The 6044-nt window shown below is 38.0% G+C and overlaps 1 long non-coding RNA gene across 1 annotated transcript; it reads left to right on the forward strand.

Annotated features, from left to right (window-relative positions):
* Positions 1-1618: 1618 nt before the first annotated feature.
* On the forward strand, positions 1619-4517 carry LOC310723341. The gene is made up of 2 exons (XR_014532651.1): positions 1619-2620; positions 2679-4517. It is a non-coding gene; the product is annotated as an uncharacterized lncRNA (long non-coding RNA).
* The last annotated feature ends 1527 nt before the right edge of the window (positions 4518-6044 follow it).

Below are 6044 nucleotides of genomic sequence, written 5' to 3' on the forward strand. Positions count from 1 at the left end.
TGAGTCTCTCTAATCTTACTGCTTACTTTTTTAATCTAAGAACAGGACTAATTAACCAGGTGACAATCCAGAGCCAAGGCCAGGGAGCAGATGGGCAGGCTAAACTGTGTGTGCTAGCTGCATTGAGTAATCACTCAGGGACCATAATATTGAGCTGTCACAGAAACAACTCCAAAGTTCTTCCAGAGGCTAACAACACTGCCTTCCAAACCAATCTCCATGCTGAGGCAAACACTGTGGCCTCCTTCCCAGATCCACATAAAGCAGTCCTCAGGATCAGGATGGACTCTGACATTGAGTGCTGCAGGCTGGATTTAACAGATCACATGCCAGCTCACAGCATTCTGATGAACTTTTGTGTTTTCATGTTTTGTTTATTTAGCAGTGTGTATTTTCATTCCCATTTGTGTCTTTGTTTTGATTTCATGTCACGTCTCCACCCCAATCCTGTCATTAATAGTTTCCCCCACTAATCCCTATCGCTTACAGCTTTTAGGATTATATACTAGTGATTACCCCTGTTTGTTTTTGTACTAAGCAAAGTGTTGCATTTAGTTGCTCCTTTCTCTTCCACATACCAGCCCCTGATGAGTCTGGTTCACGCTTTGTTTTCAACTTCTTGTTCGTGATTCGCCCCATTCTGTGATGTTTGCTGAACACCTGACCAGTGTCTACTTCATGATTATGGTTCTAGATAATGATTTGGATTGGTCTGGCTTTTTTTTTTTTCAAAATAAAACATTTTGCCTGCATTTGCGTTAACTGGTCGTGTTACATTATACCACCAAAGTGCAAGCCAAGCACAAGCAGACCATCATTACTTTATACTGCAGTGATAAATTCATGATTTTTATTTCAAGAGCAAATATAATTTAATATAAATAAATGTTAAATTATCAAATGAGACAATTTGATAACAGTAAAAAAATTACAATAAAACTATATCAGATATCAGCAATTTAATTTACCCTGCTCTCCTTGCTTCTCGCTTGTGTTGCTTAAATTTATTGCAGCTTTTGACACAATTTATCATAATCTCCTGCTTGCTGGACTTGAGAACGTTGTTGGAATAAAGGGAACAGCTCTCTCTTGGCTCAGGTCTTTTGGAGACTAATGGTGTGACCTGTGGCGGGTCATGCAATTGGTACCTGGGCCTTCAGTGGGGACGTACCCGACTTAATCAGCCTATTAATACACCACTATCACATCGCAATTATAAAAACTATCATTACAATACAAAAACACAATATAACAACACGTGGCATTACATTTCACATATGGAGGTGAAAACCATTTTACTAAAACAACAAACCCAGTTAAGACTCCAAACCTCTACACTACAACCACAACTGTGCACCTACAACATCTGGAGCAGTTCACAATCAATATTTGTCTAATAACATGACAAAAACATTAAAATATAAATAAAACACAACCTACTCACCAGAGATGCAGACTCATAATGTGCAGCGCCCCCCAGAGGCTGTAATCCAGTGGTACCGCTCGTATTCAGTGGTCTGGAAATGATGAACAAACCCTTTCCCAGACTGAGACAAGCTAGCTAGCTTGGACCTAGTTAGTTGGACCTCTTTACCATGTCTAGCTTTTCTGAGACCAAATCAATTTCTCTTCCTCCGTAGGTGTAAAAAAGTCTAACTCAGATGTATGAACGTGTGCAGAGCTACACACATGTTTTACCAGTCAAACTCGGCTGTAACAGTTTCCCTCTGAACAACCAATCAGAGGACGGAACAATGCTGACGCTATTCGGGGCCAGCGAGCTGCCCTGTGAGGAGAATCTGAAATCTGATTGGTTAAAGAAACAGACCCGTTGCTAATAGAGACGATGGTAAAAAGGCCAGCAGTACTGACTTTAAACGCCCTGATAAGATGGAAGCATTTTTATTAGGACCAAATGTACCTAAAAGTAAACTGTTGGATAAAACAAATATGGTCATTAAACAATGCAGAAAAACATCTAGTTCATGGTGTTATTACTTTAAGGTTGGATTATTGGAATGCCTTACTGTCTGGGTTTTCTAGTACTTGCTTGAACAAGCTCCAATTAGTCCAGAATGCAGCAGAAGTCATCCTGAATCCAGATCCAGAAGATATGACATTTACATTCATGCACTTTGGCAGACACCTTCATCAAGAGCAACTTATAGAAGTTCTTCAAAGTCTTCACTAATAAATCCACCCCGATCTTGAAGGCGAGTCTTGAAACGTGCCTTCCTTGTACCCCGAAAGATGGTGAGATCAATTGAGCAGTGTCTGAAGATCAGAGAGAGCATTTACTGAGAGGTGCTGGTTTATTTCTGGCTTTGTTTGTGAGTATCTGTGTTTTAAATCTGATTTAGCACTACAGGGGGCCGATGAAGGGGAGTAGAGCATTGCGGCAGCTCCATTCTGGATCAGTTGGGGCTGGTGGAGTAGTCCAGAAATCCTGTTCAGAGATGACGAGGGACTGAACAACACCTGAGTGATGCATGTGGATAGAAATAGACAAATTCTACTGAAGATGTAAAGAAGAAAAGAACATGGGAATGTTAGATTAGGAAACGTGTGAAGAAAGGGGCAGTTAGTCGGCCATGGTTACCTCCTCGTAGGTTGTTTTACAGTCAGACAAACAGTTTAATAAAGTATGATCACTGTCTGATCTCATTTTTTGGTCACAGAGCAAAAAATGAGATCAGACAGTGATCATACTTTATTAAACTGTTTGTCTGACTGTAAAAGACTGTAGAAAGATCATCAGTCATAATCACACACTCCAGTGCTCATGTTAGTTCTCACACTCCAGTGTTCTGTAGTGTTTAAAGACTATAATCACACTCTTGATGTCACCCAAATGAGGATGAGGTTCTGCTTTTGAGTCTGGTTCATCTCAAAGTTTCTTCCTCATAACATCTAAGGGAGTTTTTCCTTCACCACAGTCGCCCCAGTCTTCATCATCAGGGATAAACACACACACCATTTACTTTAATTATAAAGTTCTGTAAAGCTGCTTCAAGACAATGTCCATTGTGAAAAGCGCTTTAGAAATAAACTTGATCCATCGAGATAACACAATCTTATCTGAGATGAACAGCAGGTCGGTTTTACTAGGTTTTATTTTCAGATAATGATCTACCATCCATGATGGGATGTTTGTAAGACATACTGAGGTCTTTGCGGTAACAAGAGGGTCTTGGAGAGGATTAGTTCACCTGCTTAGCAATGGTATGAAAATCCATGCGAGATCGAGCATAGATGCAAAACTGAAGAAGACCAAGCATTGAGAATTGTGGAAAGTCTTCATACAGCAGATATGATTCTTTTCATATCAGCTTGACATAGTTTGCACTGAATGGTTTTACACCATAGTAGCTGAACAAAGTGTTATCTATTATAATCCAAATAGTGCAGGATAATGATTGGTACCTCGAACTTAGAGAACAGTTCCCTCATGAGGACCTTCTTTTTCAGTTCCTTAATTTCTTATCAAGTCTTGTTCAATACATCTAGCAGTAGATAGAAATCATCACTCCTGGAACTGATGCATCCAATCAACAATGATTATTTTCCTAATATTTCTTTAATAGCTAGTTTAGAAATGTTCCATGTGCTGTAGAAGATGTGCAGTTGGGGTTAAAGTGAGTATCTAGAAAAGTGCCATATTAATGCTGTGTTCAGTTCTTTCGATAGCAAGAATGTTCCCAAAAGCAAAGTAGACACACCCTGGTGTACTGTCGTTGCCATTAGGCACAAAATAGACAAAGTCACTATAATTTCAGCAAATGAGCTCCCTGCTAGTTAACAATGCATGTTACCAGACAAACTAAACTGAACAGAACATTGTTTAAACCAAAAACTGTAATTTGATTCAAATCAAGACTCTATATTATTATGCTGGGGAAGAGCTCGCATATTTACATTTAGTGCGAATAAGGAGTCTGATGACTGTCACAAGTAACCTGAATTATTGACTCATGAATCTCATTTCTTTCACCTAATCATTATTTTCTTTTTTTCTTGACCCGTCATTGTGTCAGGCTGTCAGCTTTTGCTGGTGTTTTGTGTGTAAACCAATTCACTAAAAGTTTTTTCTAGCATCAAGCTATTTATAGTTTGCTTTATTTCCACACACAACACCTGGTTAGCATCAATCTGCAGAAGCAAACATAAAAATAAGTTTGTTAATGGTTAGTTTAAGATCCAGCTACTCAAATAATCACTGTGAAAGGTTTGATCAGCACAGAATGTGTGTGTGTGTGTGTGTGTGTGTGTGCGTGCGCTAGTGTTCGTGTTAAAACGACATGATAAATAAATAACAGCACACGCTTCATGTGCGTGAAGAGTCTTAAAGTCACATGACCGTGTCACTGCAGGTGAGCTAAAGTCCTCGGTTCTGTCATCAGGTGATTTTTCCCGCTCACGCTGACGCTCGCTCACGTAAACATGGCGAGGACAGAGAAATGTCGTCAAGCCTGAGAGAAAGCAGAGAAGTAAAAAGAAAAGAAGCTCTGTGAAGCACTGAAGGATTGTGGTTTTTACTCTCTGGCATCTGGAGAGCAGGTGTGTGGTGTGTTTGAGTCTGAGCTCACAGTGAGGGATGGAGACGACCTCTACAGGACACACAGAGAATTACACCACCATTTAATCTACACTATATTAACACAAGCATTGGGACTTTTCCAGCCACGTGTAGTTCCCAAAACTTGAAGGCACACAACTGTTACTGGGCATCTTTGGCTGCAGAAGCATGACATTTATTCTTCTCATGAACCTGTTCCAGCATGACAATGCCCACAAAGCCAGCTCCAGGAAGATCTGCCCCAACCCTTTTGAACACTTTTGGGATGAATGCGAATGCTGACTGCACCACAGGCCTTCCACAAAATCTAGTGGAACATCATTCCAGAAGAGTGGAGCTTATTATAACTGCAAACGGACACTAAATGTGGAATGAGACGTTTAAAAAAATTCACTTCACATCTTATGGTCAGGTGTCCACTTCTATATTTTGCAATATATATCGTGTGGATATTGTTATATTAAACACCATTATGACTGATAGATATACTGATGCTCAGATCATTTCTGTTTATTTAACCAGACAATTTCAACACTACTGAATCATTTAACTGATGCTGAGTTTTTTTTAAGAAATAAATAAATGAGTTTTAGTAGCAGTGCAACTGAATTTAACACAAACTATTCATATAACACTATTATTGCAATTATTTGATTCAATTTAAATGCATAGTTTTGACAAAAAAAGTAAAATGTTCACATTGAGAGAAAAGTATTGATTTTCAGCACATAATTATTTATTAACATGCAAATGATTTAATTTAAATAATAATAATAATAATTACATTTCCAATACAGCCTGAATGAAAAAGTAAAAAAAAAAAAAGCTTAATTATTAATTAATATTAAATATTATAATTTTTTAATGCTGATTTTTTTTTCCTGATGCACAAAGACCAAATAATTTATTACAATTATTTTATGGATTTAATTTTTTATAACGATTATTTATTTTTTATTTTTTCCCGGTCAGGGAACCATCCCCAGCCACTCTTAGTGCCGGTCCCAAGCCCGGATAAATTGGGGAGGGTTGCGTTAGGAAGGGCATCCAGCGTAAAACATGTGCCAAATCAAACGTGCGGATGATCCGCTGTGGCGCCCCCTAACGGGAGAAGCCGAAAAGATTTATTTTTTATTATTTTTTTTTTTAAGTAAAACAAATCTTTAGATATCTATTTATATTTCATTATATGATATGATTATATTAAATTATTTAGGAATATTTAGAATGTATGGTGTATAATTATTATTTCTATTATTTATTAAAAAGATCTGTAGTGTTGCGTTTTAAGACGCTTTTAAATCTTGATGCGGAACAAATACACCGTATTTCAGAAGAAAGTATTTTACTGGCATAGAGCTGTATTTAAAAAAAGCACGATCATGAACCAATCAGAACTCAACACACTACATTAACACTCCTGATGCATTATGGGGTCTAGTGTTAGAATCACAGCAAAGAAAGATTA

Source organism: Silurus aristotelis (genome assembly GCF_946808225.1).
Source record: "Silurus aristotelis genome assembly, chromosome: 3".
Taxonomy (NCBI): domain Eukaryota; kingdom Metazoa; phylum Chordata; class Actinopteri; order Siluriformes; family Siluridae; genus Silurus; species Silurus aristotelis.